Below are 25008 nucleotides of genomic sequence, written 5' to 3'. Positions count from 1 at the left end.
ATAAGGTCTTGCTAAGTGGCTGAGGCTTGTTTTGAACCTTTGATCCTCCTGTCTCAGCCTCCCACATACTGTGATTACAGGCGTGCACTATGCCTGACTTTTTTCCTGCCCCCGGAAGAGAAATGGGGTAGAAGATCACCCTGAGCTGTGGAAAGTGAGGGAAACCCAGTCCAAGGCAACCTTTCCACACTTTTTGATCTTGTGCAGTTCAGTGGAAAGAATCATTTGGAGTATGGGGACAGAGAGAGGAGGACTGAGCAGGCCACATCTGGGGCCATCCCTTTATCCATTTGAGTATTTATCTATTCTTAAATGTCAGAGAAAAAGCCGGGCGTGGTGGCGCACGCTTGTAATCCCAGCATTTGGGAGGATGAGACCGGAGGATCGCGGTTCGCGGACAGCCTCAGCTACTTAGCGAGGCCCTCTGCAACTCAGTGAGACCCGGTTTCAAAATAAAGAATAAAAAATTGGGCAGGGGGTGTAGCTCGGAGGTCAAATGCCTCTGGGTTCCATCCCCAGACCCGCAAAAAAAAAAAAAAAAAAAAAAAAAAAAGTCAGAGAAAGAGTTACTTGTAAGAAGAGAAATTGCAATATACACAGTGAATTCTTTAAGAGTCACCAAACACTGATATTGCCTAAGGATATCATAAGAGATGGGGTTGGAAGGCAGGTTGCAAAGGAAGGAGGGCTTTGATGGACAGAGGGGCAGAGAGAATGTTCCAGGTATGCTGGGCTTGGTGGCGCAGGCCTGCTATTGCAGTACTTGGAAGACTGAGATTGGAGGATCGCGGGTTTAAGGCTGGCCTTAGCAACTTAGTGAGGTCCTCAGCAACTAAGCAAAACCCTGTTTCAATATAAAAATAAAAAGGGCTGGGAGTGTAACTTGGAGATAGAATGCCCCTGGAGATAGAATAAACAGGCAAACAAACAAAAAAGAACGTTCTAAGCATAGAAGGCAATGTGAGGGCTTGCTGTTGAAAAGGGCACAGGTTTGGGGAACCGTGAAGGGATCGGCAGAGAATGAGCTGGAAGGTGAACCTGGAGCTGTGGGTCAGGCCAGATTAGGAAGAGCTCTGGTAAGGAAGTCTAGAGTTTACCTTGTGAGCTGCAGGTAGCCACAAGGCTTTTTTTTTTTTTTTTTTTTTCAGTACTGGGGATGGATCCCAGGGACATTCTACCTCCAATCTATAACCCAGCCCTATTTTTTTATTCTTTATTTTTAAACAAGGTCTCACTGAGTTTCAAAGGGCCTCACTATATAGTAGCTGAGGCTGTTCAGGAACCACAATCCTCCTGTCTCAGCCTCCCAAATGCAGGGATTAGGAGCATGCGCCACCACACCCGGCTTGCCACAAGGCATTTTTAGACACTAAGAGCGCTGCAGGGTGTGGGTAAGATGAGCTGGGAGGGCAACATGGAGGGCTGGCACTGGAAACACCATGGGAGGGGCAGAGGCCGGTGGTGCTGCCCCTCCCATGGGGACTCTAGCACCAGGGACTCTAGCAAAGGCATTAAGCTCACACACAGAGCCAATAGTCCTGGCTTTGCGCTACCTGCCTGTGTGGCTGGGCCAAGTTCCTCCACCTCTGTGTGCCTCAGGGTGGTCTTGAGGGTGAAAGGTTGTGAGTATAAGCGGAGAACACGTACAGTTACTGCTGGATCTGTGGCGTGGAGAGACCCAGATTTGAGAGCGCTTCCTGAGCGAAGAGAATTCTGGCAACAGGTTGGACGTGGATGGCGGAGGAGAGGGACTGTTCTCATGCGGCTTTGCAATTTCTGGTGAGATGCAGAGTGTTTATGGGACCACAGGTCAGAGATCAAGAGGACAGGAGGTGGAGCAAATTTGTCCAGATGGTACAAGGAGGAAGAGGGGCATAATGAGCTGCAGGTGCCCAGTACATGGTGAGAAACTTGGATCCGGAGCCCAGGAGACAGGTCAGGACTTGGGATTTGCCGCTGACTGGTGCTGCGTGGAGAAATGGAAGAGAGGAAGGTCACCCAGGGAGGGTGTCCAGAGTAGGAGATGACCCAGGACAGGCCCGGGTGGGGAGGACTTCTTGAGGGAGTAGGCTGAGTTGGGGGCGCCTGTAGATGAGATGAAGACGCTGGTGAGAGGGACAGGCAGAGAAACCTTCCCAAGGCAGGAGAGCCCGTGTTGGAGCGTGCAGAGATGGCAGAGACCTCAGGATTGAAGAGGGGCTCACAGGCTGGGCAGAGGCGCCTGTGGCTGCGGCTGAGGAATGCACAGGAGGTAAGAAGATGCTGGGGACTTGGATTACAAACTCCCCTTTCAAGGATGATGGAGGCGTTGGCCTAAAAGCAGGCAGCGTGAAGGGAAGGCTTACAGGACTCACAGAGACTTGGGAGGGAGAGAGAAGAGAGACGGCATGAGAAAGATTAGGGACATGGCACGCGCACGAGCACGCGCGCGCGCGTGCACACACACACACACACAGAAGAGAGGAAAAGAAAAGAAAAAGAAAATAAGAGCATTGGAGGAAGAATTGGCTTCAAGAAACTTGGGAATCCCGAAGTGACAGCGCCCACCAGGAAGCCTCGTGTCCACTCTGCTCTGGTGGCAGCGATCCCTCATCGCCCAGAGCCATGGTTTCCACAGGACAGGTCAGAGCAGAAGTCCATGTACGTTGTTGAGTGCTGCTTGCTGGAAGTCCTCACAAGACTCTGCAGAAGTTGATAGGTGTCCTCGTCCCGGCTTCCCACTCTCAGATCTGAGGATCAGTGGCCTGGGGTTTTCTCAGTCCCAGGCCCGAGAGCATCCTGGATTCAACTGTACCCAGTCCAGGCCCCAGCTGGAGTATCTGGAGCAGTAGCCTGGTGTACCTTCTGTAGCATTTAGTTTAAGTTGATTGGGCTTGTCTTTCTTGTTCTCTTAAACATGATGAGTAATAACCGTGGTTGTTAGGGTTAGTGAGACCCTGTTTCAAAATAAAGAATAAAAAATAGGGCTAGGGGTATAGCTCAGAAGTAGAATGTCCCTGGGCTCAATTCCCAGTATGGCAAAAACCAAAAACAAAAACGAGATGATGGTCCGCAAACCACATTTTGTCAACCCTAACTGCTGCTGAGTTTTGGAGTATCAGTACAGGTCATCCCCACCTGCCACCTCCAATATATCAAAGCAATTGAAAAATAGATATAGAAACCTGGCATAGAAAGCCATATTGGAATAGGGTTTTGATGCCTGGCCACAGTGGGCAGTCGAAGATCTCACTGCAGAATTAAATGCATCCACCAGGTACAAAGGAAGCCAGCAGAGAAAAGACCTGAAAGTTCTTCCTACTGGCCAGGCAGATGTGAAAAGAAGACCCAGAAGAAACCCAGGCACACTCCTCCCTTCTCTACATAACTTCCTTTTAAACCCGTTCTTTCTCATCAGATCCAATGTCCTTTGTAACAGGATCCCAAAGAACCCCTTTAATATGCTAAAATGAAATGGATAGAAAATAGAAATAAAAATCAATACGATGCTTCAATTTGAACAAAAGGGAGAAAGCAAGGTAATTTATAATTTAAAAGGTGTATTTCAGCAGATAAGTTCTTGGAGCTGGACATGATGGTGCACACCTATAATTCCAATACTTGGGAGGCTGAGACAAATAGCAGGTTCAAGAACAGCCTCAGCAAGTAGTGAAACCCTCATCAACCTAATGATACCTTGTTTCAAAATAAAATAGAGCTGGGGGTGTAGCTTGGAGGTAGAATAGGTCCCATCCCCAGTACCACGCACACACAAAATAATAAAACAAATCCATGGACACAGTCTCCCTAGAACAATTCATGGGATTTTGAAATGCTTTTGCTTCTAGAAATGTGACAGACACAGAACACACTGGTCCTCTTCTTATGCCTTACTGGCAACTCAAAAGCCATTGTTTAGAGCTGGGAAGGTAGCTCAGTGGTAGCATGGAGCTAAGTGACCTAAGTTCAAGTTTAGCAAGTACAAGGCCCTCAGTTCTATCCCCAGCACCACACACACACAGAACAAGGCATGATTTTCCAAATGTTAAACAACTCTTGGTAAAGCTCTAAACAAGTCAGGCAGGTGGCACCTGCCTGTGATCACAGTAACCTGGGATGCTGAGACAAGAGGATCACAAGTTTGAGGTCAGCCTAGGTAATTTAGATGGACCTAGTCTCAAAATAGAATACAAAGTATTGGGAATGTAGCTCAGTGGTAGAGGGCTTCCCGAGCATGTGCAAGATCCTGGGTTCTCGCCGGGCGTGGTGGCGCACGCTTGTAGTCCCTGCGCTTGGGAGGCAGAGACAGGAGGATCGCGCAGGTTCAAAGCCAGCCGCGCGCGCTGGCTTAGGAGACCCTGTTTCCAAATAAAAAATATAAAAATAGGTCTGGGAGTGTAGCCCGGAAGTAGAAGGGCTTCCAGGAACCCCAGTACCACAAAAAAAAAAAAAAAAAAGATCCTGGGTTCAACTTTCAGTACCACAAAACAAAACAAAAGGTCCAAACAAAATAAAATTATGTAAAAATGTACTTTGTGTTTGTTTAAAAAAATGGAATTGGTTTGTAGGCTTATCTGATTAAACACAGGCTAGTCAAAAACACAAATGTCCTGAATGGGCCTTGGAAAATTGTATAAAAGTTTTTTAAGACCCAAACAAGTGTCTCTCTCATTTGGCAGTGTCTTTTTTTTTTTTTTTTTTTTTTTTTTTTTTGCGGTACTAGGGATGGAACCCAGGGACATTCTATCAACGAACTACACCCCCGGCCCCATTTTTTATTCTTTATTTTGAAACAGGGTCTCACTGAGTTGCAAAGGGCCTCACTAAGTAACTGAGGCTGGCCATGAACTTCGATCCTCCTGTCTTAGCCTCCCAAATGTTGGTATTACAAACATGTGCCACCACACCAAGCTGGAACTGTCTTCTGAGGTGCTAGATGTCTAGAGTATGCACCCTCTGCTCAGTAGATTTAAACTGAGCCTCCTAGCTGGGTGTGGTGGCCCACGGCTTGTAATCCCTGCGCTTGGGAGGCTGAGACAGGAGGATCACACAGATTCGAAACCAGCCTCAGCTACTTAGTGAGGCTCTCAGCAACTTAGTGAGACCCTGTTTCCAAATAAAATATGAAAGAGATTTGGGAGAATAGCCCGGGGGTAGAAAACCTCTGGGTTCCACCCCCAGTACCACCTAAAATGAATAAATAAACAAACAAACAAATAAATAAATAAATAAACTGAGCCTCCTAATGATTAGGTCAGCCAGAAAGGCCACTGCTACATTTCAGGAAACACGTCCCAGGGTAGCTGTCCCTTACACTGGGAATAGCTAACCTTGACCACGAGGTTATGTCTCTTGTCCTGCCGGGAGCTGACAGTCAAATGTGACTCTGGCTACAGACCTTCCACACAGGGATATTCAGGGCAGTGGGAGGCTCCCCCAGCACAGGGAAAAGACACCCTAAAAGAACACACGCAGCGTCTACCTCTGAGAGCTCAGTCAGCTACTTCATGAGGGATACAAGCCTGAAAAGTCCCTAGAATGTCCGAGTGAGGTGTGTGTAACCAGGCCAGCTCCTCAGGGGCTCAGCTGGCCCGACAGGGTGACTAAGTAGGTGTGGAGCAGAGTCTGCAGGCAGGAGATGATCAGTGAGATTAAATAACTCTTCTCCTAAGTAATTTCCCTATTGCGGTCATAATATGTATGAGAATAGATCTGTGAGACTATAATATATATGGACCTCTGTGTGGCGGGCATGGGGCGCAAGATGTTTTCTGTACATTCTTTAATACTTGCAGCACTGTGTGACGTTGTTGGTGTCACCCCTGTTCTGTAGGTGACACTGAGGCATGAGAGGTCAAGGGACTGTTCCTCAAGGACACTGTTCATTAATGGAGCCATCTGGATCTGCGGTGGCTCTGCCCACCCCGTGGCTCTGCTAGACCTGGAAGAGCCGGGGTGATGTGGTGGAGCCAGGTCCTCCCTTCTGGTCAACCCCTAGTGCCTCTGCTTCCTTACCGGAGGTGGGAATGGCAAGGTATCTATTTGCTAGGAGGTTGTAAGAATTAATATAGTCTTTGTTTTGGTCTGTGGTACTGGGGATTGAACCCAGGGCATTCTACCTCCAAGCTATACCCCCAGCCCTTTCTGCTTTTTTTTTTTTTTAATTTTGAAATGGAGTTTTGCTAAATTACCGAGTATTACGGTTGCAGGCATATGCCACCATACCCAGCAAGAACTAATATGCTTAAGATTTTTGTTAGAATAGTCTGGAAAGCAGGGCCTATAATCTGAAGCATGCCTGTAATTCTAATAGTTGGGAAGCTGAGACAGGAGGATCATAGGTTCAAGGACAGCCTCAGCAAGTAGTGAGACTCATCCACCTAAAAAAATAGGGCTGGGGTTTAGCTCAGAGGAAGAATGCCCCTGAGTTTAATCCCAGGTAACACACACACACACACACACACACACACACACACGTCTCTGGCACATGATCATCCACTAAGAAGCATCGCGCTTACTATTTTCTGATGAATGAAAAGCCAGTACTTTCCCCTTTTCTCCTCTCCCCGTGTGTCTTCTTAGTTGGGTTCGTACCAGGTTTGAGGGGCTGCAGGTGTTTCTGGAAAGGTCTTTTCTGGGATCCATCATCTTCTGATTTAAACCCCATAACCTCCCCAGGCCTGGGCAGGAAGAGTGATGAAGGCATTTTCCTTGGGAGAGGTGGAAGTCTGTCTCCTTTTGCCATGGTCCTCAGTGCTTCCCCCAGAGGCTCGGGCCTTCTCGTCTGTAGCCGAGGCAGCAGCCCAGCAGCAGGTGGAGCAGGCCTCACAGAAGGCAGGGTAGTGAGCTGCACAGAGGAGCCAGAGCAGCTGTCTGGAGGCCTGACCTTAGTGCATGCCACAAAGCCACAAACACCACCAAGAAGCCCTTTTGCAGTGTGGGGTCTGTACCCCAGCCAGTTCAGACTCCAGTACAGCCATGAGCCTATAGGTATATTCTAGGTTTTATTAGGGGGGTGAAGAGTGTTCTCAAGGGCATCTCAGTTACACCCCAGCCCTTTTTTATTTTTAGTTTGAAACGGGATCTATTAAGTTGCTGAGGGTCTCACTAAGTTGCTGAGGCTGGCCTCAAACTTATGATCCTCCTGTCTCAGCCTCTCAAGGACTAGGACAGTTGTGTGCCACCATTTTTAGCTTATATTCTGGAATGTCTCTTCCAGTCTCAATGTGAGCAGTGTGGATGAAGGAGAGAGAAGATGTTCAAGTCCTTTCCTTTATTCTACAGGCAGCTGAAGTGGGCTGTCTTTGAGGTGTTAGTGAGCCGCCTTTGGTAGATACAGAGGCTGATAAGACTTGAAGCAGAGCCAGCCCTTCCTCTTCTGATGCAGGAGTCTGTTTGGAGAAGAGATCTGGAAAGGGAAGCTGAATTTGGTCCCAAACAATTTCAGGAAAAGTTAATATCATTTATCAGGCCTTTAGTTTATAACAAGCATAGGGCCGGACACTTGTGAGCAGTGGCTCAACCTTACAGCAACCCAGAGAAGTAGATTTATAATTTTTTTTTTTTTTTGGTACTGGGGATGGAACCCAGGAGCATTCTACCTCTGATCTATACCCACAGCACTATTTTTATTCTTTCTTTTGAAACAGGGTCTCATTAAAGTTGCAGAGGGCCTCACTAACTAGCTGAGGCTGGCCGTGAACCTGCATTCTTCCGGTCTCAGCCTCCCAAGTACTGGGATTATAAGCATGGGCCAGCACACCTGGCTATATTTTATAATTTTCATTTTATAGATGAGGAAACTGAGGCTGGCAGAGTCCAGGTGACATGTGTAGAGCCAGGATTCAAACCAAGGTTAATGTGATATGCCGGGAACTTTACAAAAGTTATGTGTTATTTGATGTTACTTAATCCTTACAACAGCCGGGTGAGGTCAGCATTATGATTCTCATTGTATAGCTGGAGAAACTGTAGCTCAGAGAGGTTAAGTAACTTGCCCAAGGAGGAGCTCAGATGTCTGTCCTGCCTGTCTGACTTTCTATCATACCAGAATGCTTTTGAGAAGGGGTTTGGGGAAAGGAGGCTGCCCAAATGAAACGTGGCCTAATGTAGCCCAGAGCCCCTGTCCTGACATATCCGGTACTTTTCCATGGTCCCAGAGCACTCTTGCTCATACCAAGTCCTGCAGACCTCTCATGGTTGGCGCTTGCCAGCTGGGAGGGCAGAGATGGTATCTGTAGGCTCGGGGAGGGTTGCCAGGCAAAGGGTGGGGTGGAGAAGGGTTCCCACCCAAAGAGGGTTCCCCTGGCCTTGCACACAGCCGCCTCCCTGGGCCTGTGCGTGAGAAGGGTGCAGGGAGGAGAGCGTGTTTGCACGTGTGTGTGCCTGCAGGGCAGGGGCGGGACCCTGCTTTCTCTCTGCCCCCGAGTCAGAGAGGGCTGTCCAGGCAGCTCTAGTAACTGGCAGGATCTACTTCTCTAAGAATCACAGCTTCCGCTGAAAAGAAACTTTTCCACCTCAGACTCGCCCCAGGTCTGCCCGTGAGGGGCTTGAAGGCCATCCTGTGGGCTCCGGTGTGGTTTCCAGGTATCTGCTCAGCTACCTGCCCAATTCCAGGTCACCTCCCATTCTATGTCTCTTTGCTTGACAGTCAACACAGCATTTCTTTGAGTCAATAGTTTATCCTTCTCACAAGACTATGTGAAGTGAAGATTCTGTTCTCATTTGACAAATAAGGGAGCTGAGGCTCCAAATGGCAAAATGACTTGGATTTAAGTGCAGGGTTGGAGTTTATTCAGTGTCTGCCGATCACAGGCCCTGTGGTGGTGGTCTCTAACTAGCATGTTCTAATCGCTGCCGCCTGCCCTCATCCCAGCATCATCCTGGCCTCCCAATGCCTGAGGATCCTTAGTTCCTACCCCCTTTGCCTCCCTTTGTTGGTAGCCCTTCCAGGACTGGCATCATCTGATGTCTCCTCGCATGGGACTGGATCTCAGTAGGGCATCCCTGGCTCAGCCTGCACAGGACCATGTGGCGGTCACAGGTCCAGCTGCCTCCCAGCTCTCCCAACAGGAGCTGTGCAATCTGGTAACTCACCCTCTCCAAGCCTCCATCCCCCTCTATAAAATGAGAGGGAATGACCTCAAACTGATTGATGCTGATAGGAGAAGAATTAAGTGGGATCTTGAGTATAAAGTGTCCGGGACACAGTAAATGCTTAATGAATGAATATGTTATTGTTACTATTCCAATACTTCTGCAGCAAATTGGTTCTAGATGCTCCATTTCACACTGGCCTGCCTCCAGTGTGCCCCTGCTTCTCAGCCTCACCCTTAGAGGCTCTGGAGACCAGACACAGTCACTGGCCTGCCTGCCTCTGGGCGTTCTCACCTGTGTCTTGAGCTGGACTCAGCACAGCATGAGAGCAGTAACCAGAGATATGGCCACACTCTGTGCCAGCTAAACATGCTGGATCTAAGAAGGTTTTTGGAATATTGCACATAAATTTTTTTGTAGGGGAACTCTTATTTTTCCTCAGCAAGAGAGCCCATATTTGAAAGAATATTAGTATAAATCTTTTCAGATAGTAAAGAATGCCTCTTATGGTCAGTTGGACCCAGACAGCATCTATTAAGCTTGCTTAAAGTGATTTATGGCTGGGCATGATGGTGCACACTTATAATCCTAGTACTTGGGAGGCTGAGACGGGAGGATCACACAGGTTTGAAGCCAGCCTCAGCAACTTAGCGAGGCTCTCAGCAACTTAGAGAGACCCTGTTTCCTAATAAAATATAAAAATAGGTCTGGGAGTATAGCCTGGAGGTAGGAAGCCCCTGGGTTCCATCCCTGGTACCACAAAAATAATAAATTAAATAAATAAATAAATAAATAAATAAATAAATAAATAAATAAATAGAGTTATGTGTTGTTGGGCCTGGTGGCACACACTTGTAATCACAGTACTTTGGAGGCTAAGACAGGAGGATCACAAGTTTAAGGACAGCCTCAGCAAGTAGTGAGTCACTCATTAACCTAGTGAGACTCTGTTTCAAAACAAAAATTAAAAACAGGGTTGGGGGGTATAGCTCAGAGGTAGAATGTCCCCAGGTTCAACTTCTAGTACTGCACACACACAAACACACACACACACACACACACACACACACACACTCACAAAAATGCGTTAATCTAGGCCATTGCTGTGAGTGGGCTCATCTGAAGGCTTGGAAGTGGGTTTTTGCAGGCTACTTATGTTGGTGATAAACTGAGGCCTAAAAGGATTTGAATCCCCACTCCTGAGGCAGGTAAATATTGATCGTTACAGAAGGCAGTGGTAGAGGACCCCTGTGCTCCTAGCTCTGGGCTGGCCCCTTGGCACTGGGAAGAGTCAGCGAGCTCTAATACAAGAGATGCCAGATCAGAAAGGGCTAACACCCTCCTTCCTGGGGCTGAGGTGGGGGGCTGCAGGCTGGGGAGGCCAGGAGGCCCTCACTAGGACTCTGACAAGAGGCAGAACCCGCTTCCTTTCTGAGGTGCCCTGCTGGCCCAACATTAGCCAGCCTCCTGGCCAGCAGGGCACTGCCCGGAGCCCATCCCTGCCCACATGCACACATAGAGCAAGATGAGGGGCAGAGGGCCTGGGGTTTGTGACTCTGCCCAGGACGTAGCAACTCAGCAAGGGCCCAGTGTCCATGGTGAGCTCCCCCCACCTGCCTCCTGCGCAGGAGGTCTCTGAGGGAGAAGGATCCTGGGAGCCCAACTTCATATGGCTGTTTCCTCAGCTCTCAGGTCTTCCAAGCACTGCCCAGGTCTTTGTTAGAAGCAAGGAGCATCCTCTTTTAGGAATCTGCAGGCAGAGGAGAGCAGGGAAGTGGACCCTCGATCTGCTCTGCCTGTGTCCTGGCTGCCCCTGCCCCACGTGGTGCCACTCAGGCCCCGTGCACCTTTTCCATGTGGCTCAGCAGCACCCTCCACCTTCTGTTCCTCACTGGGCTTCTGCTCTGTGTGCCTGTCTTCCCTGCATGCAGTAGAATATTTAAGGAAGGGTCTGCCTGTACTGGATTTATTATAGTAGAACAGGGCCTGGCACACAGAAGACAGTCAGTGTGTGTTTCCTAAGTAAGCGCATGGTCAGTTGGAATGGCCCTGCCCACCCTCCCTCCATGCTGGGGGCCTTGGATTCCCTCCCTTCTGAGGGCATGTTGCTCTGCTCCCTCAACCATCGAGCTATAAAAACTCACCCCTTTTCCAGGGAAGGGGAGCTTGCTGGATTTATGTGACTAGGGAATGGAGAGGGCTCCTTCCAGTAGGCTCTGGTAAGCATTTCTCCGCTCTAGCACCTGCTGGCTGGGCAGCATGTCTGCAGAGGTGTCTTAGCTGGGTGTTGGGTGCTGGGTGCTCTGACTCAGCCTCCAGGGACCAGGGGCCTGTGCATAGGAGTCTGGCCAACCCAAAATGAGCTTGGTAGTGTAGATAAGAATCTCAGGCCCTTTAAGAAGAAACAGGGTTCCGCGGGGACCCCTCTCCTGGCTGCTGTACTGGAAACACTGTGGTTGGGGCATCCAGGACAACTGTCCTCACATATTTTACTTTTCTTAAACCATGGAAACAGGTTTGGGTTGATCCGAGCTCTGGGATGTAGAGAAACAGACTCTGAGAGCCCAGTGTCCTGGAGGCTGGTCCCAGCACTCCTACTCAGCTGGGGGCTTGCCTCTTCCTCTCTGCATCCTGTGCTGTGACATTATATTGGGAATATAATGTCTTATGACTCCATTTATTGGAAATTTTTATAAAGCTAGATATATCCCATTCTTACAAATCAAGATGTAGGATTTGGGGGGGTGTTAAAATATTTATTTTATGTAATGGAACAGTGGTTGGTGAGAGTAGATGGTACTAGCTACTTTAATATTTGTGCGTGTGCTTGTAACCCCAGCATTCGGGAGGCTGAGACCGTAGGATCAGCTACTTAGTGAGGCCCTCCGCAACTTAGTGAGACCCCATTTCAAAATAAAGAATAAAAAATAGGGCGAGGGTATAGCTCAGGGGTCATATGCCCCTGGGTTCCATCCCCAGACTTGCAAAAAATAAAAAATAAAAAAATTCATGTGTGTGTGTGTGTGTGTGTGTGTGTGTGTGTGTGTGTGTTTTACTGGGAATGGAACCCAGAGACATTCTAACTTCAAGCTACACCCCCAGACTAATTGTATTTCTTATTTGGAAACGGGATCTTCACTAGGTTGATGAGAGTCTCTCTACTTGCTGAGACTGGACTCGAACCTGCAATCCTCCTGTCTCAGTCTCCCACGTCCCTGGATTACAAGCATGTGCCACCATATCTGGCTTGCTACTTTCATATTCTTATTTGGCAAAATAAAAAGGCTCTCTCAAGAAGAAAAGAAAAAAAGAATATTTGCTAATTATGAGCCTCAAATCTCAGGACCCACTGGCTCTGTCCAGCAAGCACTAGTGCACAAATTCTACTACTGACACCCTGATCTCAGGGCCTATGGCTTCTGGTCCTGCCAAAGCTCTTCAGGGATTTTAGATCCATTACTTGGAAGGCAGCCTGCCCCAGGCTCCCACTGGGCACTCCTATTAGACACCATCCTTTCCCCTGGGTGTTCCTGCCTGCCTCGCCTCCAGGCCTGGGTCCATCCCCTTTACATGGTACCCCTCAAGGTTTAAGAAAAGGCATTACCTCTCATAGCTTCCCCTTTCTATGGAAGCATCTTGAATACCATAAACAAGTCATGTCTTGCTTCTGATCACCTCCCTTAAAACAATTAGATATATAAACATTAGTACTTTTGTTATAAAAATTTTAATAATAAAGATAAAAAGACTTTATCCCTGTCTAGTCTCAGTCCTCATCCCAGAAGTAATTTCTATTACCAATGTATCATATGTAAGTATTGAAATTTTTTCCTCTGGATATGGTACAAAGGGAAATACATAAATTTTTGTGGCATTTAAAATATATCCACACACATATCTGTTTATGGCATATATTCCTTGTATCCTTTTGTAATTTTCTTTTTTTAATTTTAAAAATAAAGCTGTGAAGCCGAGCATGGTAGCGCACGCTTGTAATCCGTGTGCTTGGGAGGCTGAGACAGGAGGATCGCGCAGGTTCAAAGCCAGCCTCAGCTACTTAGTGAGGCTCTCAGCAACTTAGTGAGACCCTGTTTCCAAATAAAATATAAAATAGGACTGGGAGTATAGTCCAGAAGTAGAAAGCCTCTGGGTTCCACCCCAAGTACCACCAAAATAAATAAATAAATAAATAAATAAATAAATAAATAAAGCTGTGAGTGGTGGCACATGCCTGTGATCCCAGTACTTGGGAAACAGAGACAGGAGGATCATAGGTTTCAAGATAGCCTTGACAATGTAGTGAGGCTCAGAAATCTAGTGAGACCCCTTTTTTTTTTTTTTTTTGGTGGTACTAGGGGTGGAATGCAGGGGCATTCTACTTCCGAGCTATACCCCCAGCCCTATTTTTTATTCTTTATTTTTGAAATGAGGTCTCACTGAGTTGCAGAGGGCCTCACTAAGTAGCTGTGGCTGGCTGCAAACCACGATCCTTCTGTCTCAGCCTCCCAAATGCTGGGATTACAAGTGTGCGCCACCACGCCCGGCTTGAGACCCTGCTTTAAAAGGGCTGGGGTTGTGGCTCATAGGTGAAAAGCTCCTGGGCTCAGTACCCACCCCCACACACACACACACAAAATTAAAATAAGATTGCTTCATGGAAGTAGATATGAGTTATGATTTTTGCTAGTGACCATATATAATAGTCTATTGTTTTAATGTACTTTTCCATTCTCCTATTTATGGATGTTAGGTTATTTAAAAAAATGTTGATTTTGGTCTATAATTCTCATTTGTACCCCTTGACTCATTTGTTAGTTTTATCTGTACACACTTCCGTTTGCCAGCACCCTCTTATTTTCTTAAGTGGTGTTGGGATTGAACCCAAGGGTGCTCTACCACTGAGCTGTATCCCCAGCCTTTTTAATTTTTTTACTTTGAGGCAGGGTCTTGGTAAGTTGCCCAGGCTGGCATCAAACTTGTGATCCTCCTGCCTCAGCCTCCTGAGTAGCTATACCACTGTGCACAGCTCAGTTGCTCTCTTGAAATATACATTCCCAAATGTGTAACGCTCAGCACAGATGGGACCTGGCTAGGCTGGAGCCAGCGCTGTCATTTGTTCATTCTTCCATCCATTGACTCATTCAGCATGTTTTTACTGAATGTGGGTTCTGTTTCTTTTCTGGGCCCCAATTTCCATTTGTGCCAGCTTCCAAGAAGGCAGTTAGGGGGCCTGGCTTCATGAAATGAATATGCTCTAAAAGGAAACCTCCCTCAGTCTGGACACTCTGCTTCTGCTAGACAGCCTAACCCTCAGACTCTTAAAAGATAACTGTGTCATCTGGGTGTGGTGGTGCATGCCTGTAATCCCAGTACTTGGGAGGCTGAGACAGGAGGATCACAGGTTCCTGGCCAGCCTCAGCTACTTAGTGAGGCTTCCACAACTTAGACTCTGTTTCAAAATAAAGAATAAAACATAGAACCAGGCATAGTGGAGCGCTGTTGTAATCCCAGTACTTGAGAGAATAAAATAGGAGGATGGCAATTTGTAGACAACTACAGCTACTTAGTGAGGCCCTTTGTGGCACTGGAGATGGAACCCAGGGGCTTTCTACCTCCGGGCTATACTTCCAGACCTATTTTATACTTTATTTGGAGACAGGGTCTCACTAAGTTGCTGAGCCTCGCTAAGTAGCTGAGGCTGGCTTTAAACCTATGTGAGCCTCCTGTCTCAGCCTCCCAAGCGCTGGGATTACAAGCGTGTGCCACCATGCCCAGCTAGTGAGGCCCTTTGTAACTCAGTGAGACCCTGTTTCAAAATAAAGAATAAAAAATAGGGATTAGGGGTGTAGTTAAGAGGTAGAATACCCCTAGGTTCAATTCCCAGTTTTGCAAAATAAAGAAAAGAAAAAGAAAAGCCCTCCTTGAAATAGATTTTATAGATACTTATTCCTAACTCTAAGACATGGGGAAATACTAGAGATTTTTCCCCCTTTGATAAGTAGGGAAACTGAGAGACAGGCTGATTATTCCTAATCCAAAATCCAAAATCCAAACTGTTTTGAGAGCCAACATGATATGGCAAATAAAAAAGTCCACACTTGTTCTTGTGTAACGAGTTGCAGTCAAAATGCAGGTGCAAGCCAGGCGTGGTGGTGCACACCTGTAATCCCAGTACTTGGGAGGCTGAGACAGGAGGATCGCAGATTCGAAGACAGCCTCGGCAACAGAGCAAGGCTTTCAACGACCTGGCAAATCCGTTTCAAAACAAAACCAAAAATGGCTGGGGGTTGTGGCTTTTAGGTACAATGCTTCTGTGTTCAAGCCCCAGTAAACACACACACACACACACACACACACACACACACACACACACACACACACACACACGTTCAGAAGGTGTGGCAGTACAGACCTGTAATCTGGTACTTGGGAGCTGAGATAGGAGGATCACAGGTTTGAGGCCAACCTCAGCAACTTATCTAGATCTTTAGCAACTTAGGGAGACGCCATTTCAAAATAAAAACAAAAGCTAGGCATGGTGCTGGATGGCTGTAATCCCAGTACTTAGGAAGCTGAGACAGGAGGCTCACGGGTTCAAGACCAGCTTCATCAAGCTAGCAAAACTTTCAGCAACCTAGTAAGACCCTCTTTCAAAACAAAAAATAAAAAGGGCTAGGGGTGAAGCTCCAAGGTAGAATGCCTCTGGCTTCAACCCTCAGCACCACCAAATAAAGAAGTAAATAGGATTAGAGGTGTAGCTGGGAGGTAGAATGTCCCTGGGTTTAATTCCTAGTACCAAAACCAAACAAACTAATGCAGGTGCAATAAAATGCATCCAATTACCTTCAAGCTATGTGTTTAAGGTGTATCTGAAACAGAAATGAATCGCCTGTTGAGACTTGGGCTTCATCCCCAAGAGAGCTCATTACATATATGTAAATATCCCAAAATCAAGAAAAAAAAATCTGAAACATTTCTGGTCCCAAGCACTTGGGATAAAGGATACTCAAACTGTATGCCCTGAAGAGAGTTCATGGGCTCAAGTTCACTCAGCTTTTGGCAACAAATTTGGGAGCTGCTTCTCAGCCTGAGGGAATTTAGCTTAAAATGCCAATTGCCTGGGTTTAAACAACCATTGTATCTACAGGCCTGTCTGGGTTAATAAGGGTAACAGGCTAGACGTGTACTCAGGTCAAACGAAGCCAGTGGGCTAGCCTGGTGTCCAGGTGGCACACCCAGGCGCTGCATTCCTGATCTCACCCAGGAACTGGCAGCCTGACTTGTTCAGAACCCAGTGGGAGAGGAGGGGAAGGCCAAACGAAGCCCACCTAGGCCCTTTCTCAGAGACCCAAACTTTTATTTTAGAAGCAATCTTAATAATTCTGGTTTTTTAACTAAATTTCTGGGTTTTCAGCCCTCAGCAAATAAAAGCTGCAAAGTCAAGCTGAAATGGGGACTGCTGGAAGGAAACATACCAACAGCAGCAAAACCTAGTTGTGCCAAAGAAGGCAAAAATGTTGGAACAAACAGATCTCAGTAGTGGAGGAGAGAGAGAGAAGGAAGAGGAGGAGGAGGAGGAGGAGGAGGAGGAGGAGGAGGAGGAGGGGGAGGAGGAGGAAGAGGAGGAGGAGGAGGAGGAGGAAGAGGAGGAGGAGGAGGAGGAAAGGAAGGGAGGGAGGGAGGGAAGGAAAGAAAGAAAGAGAAAAGGCAGTCTAAGGGCATATAGTGCATTGATCAACAGAAGCTCAAGACCTGAGTATCCCTGGGGGCATGATTGCTTTCAAAGGACTTTGAAATTATGACTCTGACTCATTGGCTAAATTAGCTTTTAGGTACTCTTTAAGCAAAAATAGCATTGTATATAATACCCTTTAGCAAGATCTCTATTTTAAAAAACCAATAAGCCAGACATGGTGGCACATACCTGTCATCTTAGTACTTGGGAGGCCAAGACAGGAGAATTGCAGGTTCAAGGCCAGCCCCCAGCAGTTCAGTGAGACATTGTTACAAAATTTTAAAATAATAAAATTGGGCTGCAGGTGTAGTTCAGAGATAGAATGCCCCTGGGTTCAATTCCTAGTACTACCAAGAAAAAAAGGATGGAAAAGCCGGGCATAGTGTCGCACGCTTGTAATCCCCGCACTTGGGAGGCAGAGACAGGAGGATCACGCAGGTTCGAAGCATGTGTGCTGGCTTAGGAGACCCTGTTTCCAAATTTTAAAAAATGTAAAAATAGGTCTGGGAGTGTAGCCCGGAGTTAGAAGGGCTTCCAGGAACCCCAGTACCACCAAAAAAAAAAAAAAAAAGATGGGAAAAAAACCCAATAAATATCTAGCCAGAGCTGAAATACAAGGCTTTGAGCTTTAAAGGACAGATTTCAGTGACTGAACTTTTACTTATTTAGGAGTCTTTCCAGAGAAAATGCTAGAAGTGCTGGGCATGTTGACCATCAGTGAGGTGACATGGACTCCAGTCAGAGACTTGCTGGCCTGCCGTGTGCCTGGGACAAAACTCTTGCTTTTCATGAACCTTGTTTTCCTTGAGCAAAGAGCAAGAATAATGTGGATCACACCTGTAATCACAGTACTTAGAAAGCTAAGACAGGAGAATCATAGGTTCAAGGCCAGCCTCAGCAATTAGCAAGACCTTGTTTCAAAAAAAAAAAAAAGGGGGGGGTGTGTGTGTGGGATGAGAATAGTGCTTGGAGGTAGAACGCCCCTGAATTCAATCCTTAGTACCAAGAAAAGAAATAATAATTTTTAAATTAAACATTGGTAGTTGTGAAACGGGGCTTCTTGAGAAGAAACATGGCATTTCCTTTAAGATGAAAGGGAGTTTCTTGAGAAGAAACTCGGCGTTTCCTTACCGGATTCTTGTCTGTGGTGAGTGAAGAATGACACCTGCAGACTGCAGGAAGGGAGTAAAAGGTTTATTGGAAGCAGCAGGGAATAGGGGAAAGTGGCCGAACACCCTTAAGGGCTGTCGGAACTCTGAAGTCCAGCAGCTGCCTTCAGGTCACTACCTGAGTGTATCCCGGGCCAAGTGCCTTCAGTTGCAAGCTGCTTTCTCCCAGAGTCCACGCGATCTGCCTGAAAAGAAGTGCAGGTCACCCCTAGGGGCCCTGGTCGGCCTTGATGTCCAGCAGAGTGTATCCCGGGCCAAGTGCCTTCAATTGCACTCCACCTTCTCTCAAAGCTAACATGACCTGGGGGAGAGAGAGAAGCTCCCCAACAGGGAGGGATTCCCAGAGTGGGTAACCGTCCTGGTGACTGGTCTAGGGGTTTATATATCTCTGTAAATCCTCTGTTGGTTGGAGTCTGGGAAGCAGTTCTTAAAATGTGCATAGGGTATTTGCATGTTCTTTGAGGGGTCTCCTTTCAGTAGTAGTGTCAGACTTGCTCCAGTGATGTCTCCTGGGTTTGTTGATTAGTAAACAGATGGTTTTGTGAAGCTTTGGTCATTCTCATCTCTGAACCTTGGAAGAGCTGGTCTCTTTTAGGAGCCTTGGAAGTTAATTAGTATTTGTAGCCCCTCAGGAAATTAAGTTTTTCTACCGAGGCCTCTTCCCTATCTGCCTACTTCCTTTCTACTTCCTCAGTTGGGGGTGTAGCTCAGTGGTGGAGCACTGGCCTGGCATGGGTGAGGCCCTGAGTGCCATTCCCCAGCACTGCACAGAATAAGTAAACAAATAAAAAATTAAACATTGCAAAAGATATGATATAGGAAGTAAATACCAGCCGGGCGTGGTAACATTGTAATACCAGTCCTTGGGAGGCTGAGACAGGAGGATTGTGGGTTTGAGGACAGCCTCAGCAAGTAATGCGACTCTCATTAATCTAGGGATATAAAAATAAAATAGAGCTGGGGGTGTAGCTCAGAGGTAAAATAATAACCCTGGGTTCAATCCCAGTAACACACACATACACACACACACACACACACACACACACACACACACACACACACAAGAGAAGTAAACACCTTCTAGAGCTCTACATACTTTTCCATTCTATCTAAGAAGTTTTGTTTGGGGGCCCTCAGACTTTATATTAGTTCTTTCAGTCCTATGGGTATTCAACAAGAGAATCCCTGTAATAATCAGCCTCCTCTTATAAAAGGTAAATCTGTAAGTGTAGAAGTATGTTCTACATCCTAAAGCACCTGTTCTGTCTTCCGTCCCATGCCTGCTGTGTCGGTCTTACGCACGCACATCCTCGTCGAGTCTTATCTAGACTGTTGCCAAACTTGTTCTCTGCCTAGCTGTTCTGCTTGCTGTGGTCCACGTGTGCTCTTTTCAAATCCATGTCACCATTGGAGAGCTGAACTAAGGCTGCAGTCCCACCATATCATCCCTGAGCTCCAGTCCAGCATGCTCGGGAAGCACCAGTTGTCCATTCTGAGCCACTGCCTGCGTGTGGGCCTCTCCCCACCAGAGATGGGGTGACTCTCACCCTCTGTGACTTCCCAGGATGCCCTTCTTTACCTTCTCCGCTTGGCAAATTCCTCTTCATTCTTCAGGGCCGCTCAGAAGGACTTTCCTTCTGGGAGCTTCCCCTTCCTCCTCCCTCTTCTCTAGCTTGCCTCCTTTTTGACACAGCCTTTTCCACGCTGCCTGGTACCTATTTCTGATCACTAGAATGTGACTTCATTAGAAGATATGGGAAGGCCAGGCGTGGTAGCGCTCGCTTGTAATCCCCGCGCTTGGGAGGTGGAGACAGGAGGATCACGCAGGTTCGAAGCCAGCCACGCTGGCTTAAGAGACCCTGTTTCCAAATTTAAAAATATATTAAAAAATAGGTCTGGGGCCGGGCGTGGTGGCGCACGCTTGTAATCCCCACGCTTGGGAGGCAGAGACAGGAGGATCGCGCAGGTTCGAAGCCAGCCATGCGCGCTGACTTAGGAGATCCTGTTTCCAAATAAAAATGTACAAATAGGTCTGGGAGTGTAGCCCGGAGGTAGAAGGGCTTCCAGGAACCCCAGTACCACCAAAAAAAAAAAAATGAAGATATGGAAGATGACCTTTTGACTTGAGAGGTCTCCTAATTAAGCAGGGAGCTCTCAATCCATCTTTGTGTCTCTGCTGCCTCTTGGTATACAGTAGGGACTTCATAAATATTTGTTGGATTAAAGTACATAGGGAAGAGGACCTTTATGGAGCAGAAAGCCTTTATTTAGCACATGATACCTGGAAAAAATACCCCACCTATCTGTGGCCATAAGAGTAGACCCAGTAGTATCTCCCTTTATTTCAGTGGCAAAAGAATACAAGGAACAAGGACCTCAACTTTGCAGGAACACGGTTCTAAAAGATGCAAATTAATGAGGAAAATCATTTTTTACTTATCCAATACTCAGACTTTGAGGGACAAGCTTCCAAGTCTCATTCTCACTGGGAAATGCTAAGGAGAACCCCATTCAGGCTTGTCGTAACCTCACTTTGGATAGCTATTTCGGCCACATTGGTGTGTAAAAGTCCCGGGCCACACTTGTGCAAGCGTTTGCCTAACTAGCACCACGTATAAAAACCATATACAACGTATACAAAAGAGGCCGGAGTCAGCACTCATGTCTCAGGAGCTTTCGGGGATCTAGACATAAGGCTGGGAAACCTCCTGGAGTTTGCTCACGGTCTAGTGCAGGCAGGAGGGCGAGGAGGGTGGGTGTGGAGGCCAGAGACACAAGTTGAAAGTCAGGCTCCGCTCTTCCCAGCTGTGTGTCACTGAGCTTGTTGCTTAAGTTCTCTGAGCCCTGGTTCCCAGGCCTGTAGAATGTATTCGGTAACTTGCCGAGCATGTGTTAGGCCTTGACTGGATCCCCAACACTGAAAAAGCAAAAAACAAAAAATCGTTTGGTAAGGCTACTCACTGAAATGTCTTGAAGGAGAAATGGTGCTGACATTGGAAAGTCCTTTTAAAGCACTTGGAAGCATAGTTTTCTGTCTTTCTTGAACTGATGCTTATGGAGCCAATCCGTGTAGTGCCTCACAACTGCAGGTTAGTGTTGCACACACGGGTGTCCTGGACAGACAAGGCACCTGCATTTCTTTCTAGAAGTTTCACTTAGAATTCCATAGTGTAAACTACACATCAGGATGGAGACCCCACTGCAGGCCTGGGCCTTCTCTTTCTCCTCTTCGACTCTCTTCCCCATTATGAGGTCGTGAAAAAGCACCTATCAGATTTCTAGTGTTACACTCTGCACGTGAGCATCAAGAAGGTACAGAAGGCTGGTTTCAAGGCCAAGGACATTACAGGACAGACAGGGCAGGATGGAGCAGAGGCACTTCATCTGTGTCTGAACCTTCCTGTACAGGTGGAGAACTCTGAGTGGAAACCTTTCTTTCCTTTTATTTTATTTTTTATTTTCTTTCTTTCTTTCCTTCCTTCCTTCCTTCCTTCCTTTCTTTCTTTCTTTTTTTTATTTTTGCGGGTCTGGGGATGGAACCCAGGGGCATTCTACCTCTGAGCTATACCTCCTGCCCTATTTTTTATTCTTTATTTTGAAACAGGGTCTCACTAAGTTGCAGAGGGCCTCACTAAGTAGCTGAGGCTGTCCGCGAACCATGATCCTCCTGTCTCAGCCTCCCAAATGCTGGGATTACAAGCGTGCGCCACCACGCCCAGCTTGCTTGCTTGCTTGCTTGCTTGCTTGCTTTCTTTCCTTTCCTTTTCTTTCCTTTCCTTTCCTTTCTTTCTTTCTTTTGTAGTACTGGAGATTGAACCCAGGGGCATTCTACTTCCAAGATACACCTCTAGTCCTGTTTTTTAATTCTTTATTTTGGAACAGGGCCTTTACTAAGTAGCTGAGGCTAGCCACAAACCTGAAATCCTCCTATCTCAGCCTCCCAAAGACTTGGGTTACAAGTGTGTACCACCATGCCCGTCTGGAACCTTTCTTTTGATTGAGACTAAATCTGGTTAGGGCAACGGGATTAGGGCTACTACTCAGGTATTATAGGAATAGTACAGGAGCCAGAACAGGCAACAGTGCAATAGAAAGAACCAGACACTGGATGGGAGGTAGAAACCTCCCATCTCATCAGCCCCAGCCTTGTTGCAACTCTGTGTTTCCCTGAGCAAGTCACGTCTGCCTCTGGTCTTTATAACTCATGTCTGAAAACAAACAAATTTAATGGGAAAGGAAGGCAACTGGCACTTTTTTGGATTTTTGAAGGGGGTTCTTAGAATGAGACTCAGGTTCACACATATTACTTAAGCGCTGTACCACTGACCTACCCTCCAGCCCCAAACAACATGTTTTCAACATCTGCCGCGCACCTGGTATAGCCTGTACCAAGTGACCTTTAAAAGCATATAGTTCAATAGCCGGGCGTGGTGGCGCACATTTGTAATCCCAACATTTGGGAGGCTGAGAGAGAAGGATCAGGGTTCGCCGACAGCCTCAGCTACTTAGTGAGGTCCTCCACAACTTAGTGAGACACTGTTTCCAAATAAAATAAAAATAAAATAAAATATAGGGCTGAGGGTGTAGCTTGGAGGTAGAATGCTCCCGGGCTCAATCTCTAGTTACTAAAAAAACAAAAACCACACACACAAAAACATAGAGTTTAATGATCCTATCACACATAGTGAGACTCAGGACTATGAAAAAGGGCTGTGGAATCAGACAGACTTGGATTGAAATCTCAGCTCTATTATTTCCCAGCAATGTGACATTCAGCAGTTTTCTTAATATTGCTAAGCCTCAGTCTTTCCATATATAAAATGGATCTAATAAGCATACTTATAAGCTTATACATCTAATCCTACTTTCTCTTTTACACATTATAAGTTTATGTTTATTTGTGTTGTTTTGTAGTCCTGGGGATTGAACCCAGGGGCATTCTGCCTCTAAGTTACACCCCTAGCTGTATTTTATTTATTATATAAAAGCAGTCTTGCTAAGTTGCTGAGAGCCTTTTGCTAAATTGCTGAGGCTGGCATCAAACCTTCCGTCCTCCGGTCTCAGCCTCCCAAGTACTGGGATTATAGGCATGCACTACCATGCCCAGCTTACACATTATAATTTTTTAAAAAACAGATTAAATCTAGTCTATCTCACTCCTTTTGTGGAGGATGAATGAAATAATTATTCGATAGTGTAACTAGTTAAAGGCAGGTCCCCTGGTTGATTCTCAACCTTGTGCCTACTTCCTGTATGCTTTTTTTTTTTTTTTAAATCATTATATCTCTGAAAGGAACAGCAAAGTCCTATAAACAGCCCACATATATGTGAAAGATCCGGTGATGAGCTGCATTCACACACCAGACGTCAAGGAGAGACATGAGGTCCAGAGACAGTTTTTGGAGTATGGTGCCCAGCACCTCACCCTACCCCATCCCTACCTCCTGCCATTCACTTATGTGGGAGGCCACGTGGCCCTCTTGTGGTCCAACCAAAAGTCCTACGTGGTACTCCTCTCCAGCCCAGCTCAGACTCTGGCTTCTTCCTAACCATGAGCCGTCCCGGCCTCTGTGGGACTCAGTTTTCTCCGTGGCAGGACGCAGGTGTGGTGTTCTCCCCCCAACCCCGTGTGTTTGGCAGTCTTGGCTAGTCCAGGCTGCTGTGGTGTTCCTGACTGAGCAGATATAGCAGAACACAAGGAGCTCTGGCTGCACAGAGTCCAGCAAGGAGGCTCCTACAGACACCATCTTCACAACTCCTTCTGCACCTGACACCCTCTGGAGACTTGGGAGCAAAGACGAGGGGGAAAGAGAGACCAAGTAGAGCTGTGGGGACAGAGAGTGACTTTCTGAAAACTCAAAGGCGGGGCATGTGGAGGGGTCTCCAGGGAGCCTCCACCCCATGCCCCTTAGCTCTGTCCATCATGCCAGGCACCTCCAGCTAAGGCGCGCTGGTGAGGGGGTTCTGTACCCCCAGGTTAAGATTTTCCACCCCAGATTCTATAGGAATATTTGTTCATAGGTTTTGAAAAACTAGATGCAGATGATAAACAACTTATTTCAAAGCAATCACCATCCCAGCAGCCTTAAGAGGCGGGGCACACCTGTAATCTCAGTTCTTAGGAGGCTGAGACAGGAGGATGGCAGGTTCAAGGCCAGTCCCTGCAACTTAGCCAGACCCTCGGCAACTTAGTGAGACCCTGTTTCTAAATGAAATGTAGAGAGGACTGGGGGTGCGGCTCAGAGATAGAATGCCTCCGGGTTCAATCTCCAGTATCCCCAGAAAAGGTACCGCTCTGCGTGGAGGCTTGCCCTAGAGGAAGCCCCTTTGGCCAGCCTCCCATCTTCCTCTCCCCTCTCTGTCCCCTCCTGTCCCGGGGCCACTCTAGCCCAGGGGTTTGGGGAGGCAGGATAGAGTAGCGTGCTGCTTACAATCATTCAACCCCTGGGTACCAGAAAAGATGTGCCAGTGTGAGTCCTCCAGGAGGGCACAACCCTCTTCCTAGAGTTTTAAAGCCTGAATTCTGGGACGTATATCCAGAGGGGGGAGATCACTTCTTTGGGCTTGAATTGATGGGGGTTTTCACACATGTGTCAGCGTCAGCATTGCTATTTTCTAAGTACTAGGGCCAAAACATAAAACAAGTCATGTTACATTTCCAGATGTGGCCCAAGCTGGAGACACAAGGATGTGGCGCTAGGGAGCTGCCTTTCAGGGGGAGCAACTCTCCATGGCTCCAGGTGCCGAAGGGACACTCCCCCGTTCCCTTTGGTACTGGGGATTAAACCCAGGGGCACTCTACCTCTGAGCTATACCACAGCCCCATGTTTTATTTTGAAATAGGGTCTCACTAAATTGCTAAAAGTCTTGTGACATTGCTGACGCTAGCCTCGATCCTGCAATACTCCTGTCTCAGCCTCCCACATACTGGTATGACTGCTATGTCCAATAAGAGAACTGTTTTTTCTTTTTCCTTTTTTGTGGTACTAGGAATTGAACCCAGGGACATTCTATCTCTAAGATACACCC

General features: G+C 47.1%; 1 protein-coding gene across 2 annotated transcripts in view; it reads left to right on the top strand.

Moving 5' to 3' along the window:
- Positions 1–25008, top strand: part of POU2F3 (POU class 2 homeobox 3) — a gene marked incomplete at both ends in the record, with an annotated part of 87115 nt that overhangs the window by 33427 nt on the left and 28680 nt on the right. The window lies entirely within an intron of this gene.

This window comes from Muscardinus avellanarius, assembly GCF_963383645.1.
Source record: "Muscardinus avellanarius genome assembly, chromosome: 1".
Taxonomy (NCBI): Eukaryota; Metazoa; Chordata; class Mammalia; order Rodentia; family Gliridae; genus Muscardinus; species Muscardinus avellanarius.
Note: the sequence above shows the minus strand (reverse complement) of the source record. Positions and strands in the feature narration are given on the sequence as shown.